This window comes from Myodes glareolus, chromosome 14 (genome assembly GCF_982192425.1).
Source record: "Myodes glareolus chromosome 14, mMyoGla1.1, whole genome shotgun sequence".
In the NCBI taxonomy this organism is placed as follows: domain Eukaryota; kingdom Metazoa; phylum Chordata; class Mammalia; order Rodentia; family Cricetidae; genus Myodes; species Myodes glareolus.
Genome location: NC_142039.1, coordinates 60549101 through 60555100, shown reverse-complemented (window position 1 = coordinate 60555100; position 6000 = coordinate 60549101). Strand labels below are relative to the sequence as shown.

The window sequence follows — 6000 nt, the reverse complement described above, 5'->3', positions numbered from 1 at the left end:
AGAGGAGTATATTCTTGCCTTGAAATTGAAATAAATCTAAAAGAATTAACAACCGAGGGCCTTCTTAACCAATTATTCTATTTATTGTGTCAATATTTCTAGTTGCACAATGTTCTAGTTGCACAAGTCTGTGCGGATACATATATGTATCAACCTCAGGTATCATTTCTTGGAAGCTATTCTTCTTGGTTTTAGAGATAGGACCTTTCTCTGGGACCTAAGACTTCCTGATTAGGCTAGGCTGACTGCCAGTGAACCCCATTGAATTTCCTGTCTGTACCCTCTAGTGCTGGGATTACAAGGACATTTCACCACACCCAACTTTTTATGTTGGATACTGAGATTGAATTTGGGTCCTCATGGTTGCATAGCAAGCACCTTAACCAATGGAATCATCTGTCCTGAGGGCTGTCTAGATCATCACATCTCTGTGTCTACCTCAAATGAGCATCTGCAAGGCTTGAATTGATAGAACATTCCCACTGTGGCCGGTGAATAGCTGGGTGAATTCTTCTGTCTCTTCCTGAGCTGCATGCTAGTACACTAAGCTACCACCCACTCCTTGTCCTCTTAGGTCACGCCCCCGTGATCTAGATCCTATCCATAATGTCATCTTCAGAGTTCACTGTTGGCCAGCTTTCCTCACCCTAAATCCCAGTTATTGACACAAGAAATACTAAAATTACTACATAGATTGCCGAATTCTTCTGAGTCTTGATTCACATTTCATAACCCTTAAGAACATACTTCTAGGTACTTTAGATGATTTTATTCCTACCCTTGAGAATAGCAAAAATAGATACAGTTGGTGAGTTTAATAATCATGTGATTTGAGATCACTAGCTAGGTTTTCCATAAAGCCTTGTTCTCTGAGGGTCTTCCTCAGTCTCTCAATAGAATTCCAGCAAGAGAACTCACCCATTGCTTCTTAAGATACCAGGCTCTTTTTGCAGTCTCCAGTGATTAGTCAGAGCCCTCAAACCCTCTCTTATCCTGGAAGTGTGAGCCTTACATTCACCGGACAAGCCTGGGATTGCCTACAAAGCTCCCAGGTAAAGAGTTTGTGCCTTTTCTAATCTCTTCCTGTTGGTGTTGGCTTTAATTCCTGGACAGTTGTGATCATTCTGGGTTTCTTTTTCTGTTGTCATTTGTATTCTCCAAGACCGCTTTAGTATGTGATATATAGAGAGAAAGACTTTGGTTTTTTTGTGTGTGTGTGTGAGATTCTCTTTCTTCTGGCTAGGGTTTGGAACCTAAAAGTGAACGCAGTGATCTGTCGGGTCCCTGTAACCTTCTTGGCTAAACAATGAAGGTAAACACCCCGAGACATTGCTGGATCTTATTGATGGGCCATGTTTCATAACTACACCTTGTACCCTACATCTCTCAGGATTCCCCCAGCTAGACAGCCAGTGATTCCACACCAGCAAATAACTCCCAATTATATATGTTTGCTTAATGTTTATTAAATTGTCAATAATTGACGCCACTCTGCTGCAGTCACCAGATTGCAAAACGCTGAGAAGCCAGAGGATAAGGCTCTAAGGAGTTGGTAATTCGTTCACCTTCCCCCCATGCCAGCCTCGGCTGCAGTGTCAAGTTTAATTTCTGTCTCCCCGGGCTTAGGCCAGCAAGAACAGGCCTTCTAAATTGACTATCTCCACATGCAAAATGGGATCAACATTTTTGTCCGAGTTGAACAATCAATTCTTACCCGCTAAAAAAGTAAAACAATCACTTTGACTCTTTTCCTTCCCATTTAATTGTGGGGCTGAATTGACTGATCAAATGGCAACAGATTGTGAGGTAATGAAAAATAGCGTAGGCGGCTCAGCGCGGAATGCAGGAGGGCGCTCCTCCAGGAGTCCTGTCAGACTCTTTATCAGCCTGCTGAGGTTACGGGGTCTTTGAATACTTCTAGTTGAGTGTGTGGAGGGGGAGACCGCATCTTCACCCAGCATTCTGCTCAATCCATTTGTGACAATTAATCTCGGTCAAGTTTCCTCAAGGAGACACTTAATAGAATCATAGCTTAGTTTTCCCAAAAACAAATGTGTCTTCAGATTACAGTACCAGAACAGCACCAGTTAAATATTGTCATCTTTACTTAGGATAGTTTCTTCAGGGTCCATTTTCCTCTGGAGCACCCCGTCTCAACAACCTCAAGGACCCGTCACTGTATCCTCTATCCACTGTCTTGTCTCCGTAGACGTGTCTTAGAAACCCCCAAGTGTTCACTATGTGGAAAAGGGTTTGTTGGCTGTTCGTATCAGTCATTTTTCTCTTTGCTATGGCAAAATGTTTGGCACAATTAGCTTAAAAAAGGAAGGGTTTTGTTTGGCTCAGATTTAAAGGTACGGTCCCTCTCAGTGTGGAGTTCAAGGCCATAAGGGTGGTTCCTACTTGGATACACAAGATGCCTGGATTTATCGTGTCTATATCTGGGTGTCAGAGAAAGGAATGCTGGTGTTCAGCTCATTTTCTCTGAAGCTTCACACCATGATGACATCACCAGTCTATTGCCATCATCAGTGACTCCTGACTGGCTTTCCTTGCTGATTCAGTCAGGGACCCCGGCTCACAGTCAGGGTGGGGCTCTCTGCTCTCACTTAAAGCCCTCTGAAAAGGCCATCACAAGTACCACAGAGTTAGGTTTTTACTGAGATTCTCCATGAAGTAGACAGCTAAGAGCAGCCACCACAGATGCCGTCCCCAAACACCCTCTTCTAGGAGAAAGGGGGACCTCAAGGGCTGCCCCCATCTTCATGGCTTAGAAGGGGTTGGTGACACATGCCAAGCATGACGTCATCACCATTACCACTGTCACCACAGCCTCCAACAAACTTTCCTTGTTGGTGTGTCCCTCCACATGTTCATTCTCCATCTTAGAAACCATGCACGATGCACCCAATAAGAAAAGAAAAATATAAATGAATTATTCTAAGAAACAAAAATGGCTCACAGCAAATGCCAAGGGGGAAAAAAAATAAAAGATGGGAAAAGAATCCAAACAGTCAGCAGTCTGTGTCAGTCAGACCCTTGTTGCTGACACACATCTGAGAGAAACAACTTCCAAGGCGGAAAGGGCTGGTTTGGCACACCGTTTTCAGGGTTCTGGTCCGGGCCATTCTCTCTTTTGCTGTGTGCCTGGGGCAATAGAAAACATGGGGGCAAAACATATGGAGAAGGGGGCTGTTTGCATCATGGTGGAAGGAAGTGGGGGTGGGGGACAAGATGTACCTCCTAAACATACACCTGCTTCCTTCTAGATCCCACCTTCTGAAGTTCCCCACATAGTGCCAGCATTGGGAGACAAAGCTTTTTAAGACATGAACCAGGGGGTGACGGAACAGTTCATATTTTACTCACAACAGAGACTGAGAAAACATCCCTAGGGCAACGGCCTAGGCTTTTTCTTATAAATATATCGCAAGTTTGTTCCTAAGCTTTCAAGCAGACACTCAGTTTGGTAATTAATTAGGCTCATAAAAATTAATGACTACTTACTACACACCAAGTATTCACTAAGCCTCGTGTTAGGCAACGAATAACATTTGAATTATAGAATTCAATTACCAAACAATTACAAAAGCAAAATTCAATTAGTAAAACAAAAGTCCTTGTTTTTCAACTCTTGGACTGACAAAGATTTCAAAAAAACAAAAAGTGATGTCTCAGTCATTTTAGAGTTCTGACCATGTCTGCCATGGTAGACAATAGCGGAGAGAAATGTCCTCAGTGGTTCTGGAGGCCAGGAAGACTGTGTGCATCCGAAGAAGCTCTGAACAAGGCTCATCGTGTGGCAGGGGGTGGGAGGCAAGAGGAGAGAGCTCGAGCTGGGGCTTTACAGACTCACTTCCTTTCACAGGGACGGCAGACCATCCCCAGGACCAGAGTCCCCCTTGGCCTATACCCGCCAGTACTTATACCTTGAGGGTTGCAATTCCACCATGTGACTCAGGAGACACATTCAAATCATAGCTAACGGTCACTCCCGGGTTCACTGGGGAGCTGGAGAGTGTGACAGACTGGCTAGGAGGCCTCTTTCATACCCATTCCCTTCCTCTTCCTCCTGGGAGTCTATTCTTTCCCCATTAGTCTTCCAAGTCCTTTCTTTAAAAGCAAGATAGATCCCCTAGGTCTCCTGTCTCTTTGCCACTTGTTGCAGTGCTGCTGGGCTTAAGCCCTCACCCTGCTTCTCACAAGGCACATGATTGTTGTAGGGTATTAGTTTAAAATGTGTAACATTCATTTATGCAGTGGAGTATTTGTTTGATGATGCAAAGATGTGCTGCATTCTTTTATGTTGCATTTGTTGAACTCTGTAAAGTTGTGTGACTTTGTCTGTCTAAAGCACCCGATTGGTCTAATGAAGAGCTGAATGGCCAATAGCTAGGCAGGAGAGAGAAATAGGTGGGGCTGTCAGGCAGAGAAAATAAATAGGAGGAGACATCTAAGCTCAAGAGAAAAAAAGTGAGAAACAAGAAAAGGAGGCGAGGAGGATGCTAGGGGCTGACCAGCCAGCCACCCAGCCACCCAGTCACTACCCAGCCACCCAGCCACCCAGTCACCCACCCAGCCACCCAGCCACCTAGCCAGCCACTCAGCCACCTAGCCAGTCACTCAGCCACCCACCCAGCCACCCAGCCACCCAGCTAGCCACCCAGCCACCCAGCCAGCCACCCAGCCAGCCACCCAGCCACCCAGCCAGCCACCCAGCCAGCCACCCAGCCACCCAGCCAGCCACCCAGCCAATCAGCCATGGAATAAGAAGAAAAGAAAGATATATAGAATAAAGAAAGGTAAAAGGCCCATAGACAAAATGTAGTTAAAAATAAATGGAATAATTTAGGTTAGAAAGTCAGCTAGAAACAAGCTAAGCTAAGTCTGGGCATTCAGAAGCAAGAATAAGTCTCTGTACATATCTTTGGGAGCTGGGTTGTGGGCCCCCAAAGAATAAAAACAAAACAAACAACAAAAAACAAACAAACCAACTACACATGACCACCAGCAAATCACGTCTCCTTTATAAAATCAGGGTTTAGGAAAAGTCTTTCGGTTTGTCCATGACTCATCTGTCACCAGGACAGATGTGGTGAAGTGAGGGCTTCTATGAAATGGAGGAGAAGACAATGAAGATGCCTTCATCCCTTTTGTTTCTGAGCCTTACATTAGAACCCGGGTCCCGAGACAGTCTGCATCCAACTTCCTCCCAGCCATGTGTGTACCATTTCCTCCTTGAATCCACTAACTCATTCATTGGTCATCTGAGGCGCCACATGACTGGGGACCGTATGGAAAGGAGCTGAGCCCAGCTCATACAGGGAAATTGCTGGTATGAATCACAGTGACCATGTAGTTTACAGCGCACCAAATGCCCATAATTCCATTTCTAAAAGCGAATTTCGAAGAAGTAAGAGGTTGACTACAAAGAGAGATGTCAAATAACACTTACTGGTGTCTTATTTTCAGTGACAAACAAATGCCTGGTCAGCTGAAAATGTACCGAGTAGAAAACTATGCAGTTGCGGAAAATGAGACGGAGCCACAGTTGTCCCGACCATAGCAGCAATCTGCAAGGTATTTAGTTTTCAAGTTTTAGAAATGTAGCCCTCCCATGTGTGTGTGTGTATGTGTGCATGTGCACATATGTGAACGCGCATGCACCTGTGTGCTCATGCATGTGCGTGTGTGCGTGTGCACGTTTGTGAACACGCATGCTCATGTGTGTGCATGCATGTGCCATATAGGAAGATGTCAGAGGGTGACGTTTAGGAGTTGTTCCTCTCCTTCCGCCCATGGTTCTGAAGAGCAAACTCATGACCCCAGGCTTAGTGACAAGTGCTTTCACCTGCTGGGCCACCTAACTTTCATGGAATCTGATTTTTCAAAAGTTAATAGATCATTGCTACTGCACTGGAATTTTTATCAAAATTAGAAAACTTGTAAAAGAAATCTTAAAAGATGTGCATACCAAAGATAATCGTGGCTGTTTCTAGG

General features: G+C 44.8%; 1 long non-coding RNA gene across 2 annotated transcripts in view; it reads left to right on the top strand.

The window, feature by feature from the left end:
- Window positions 1–840: 840 nt before the first annotated feature.
- The window catches only part of LOC125388362 (uncharacterized), a 30419-nt gene continuing 25259 nt past the window's right edge, over window positions 841–6000 (top strand). The window contains exons 1-2 of one of the 2 annotated variants that reach the window (XR_015005170.2): window positions 841–1052; window positions 5473–5580. This is a non-coding gene — a long non-coding RNA (uncharacterized LOC125388362). The remainder of the gene's footprint in view (window positions 1053–5472; window positions 5581–6000) is intronic. The other variant, XR_015005171.2, reaches the window with a different exon arrangement.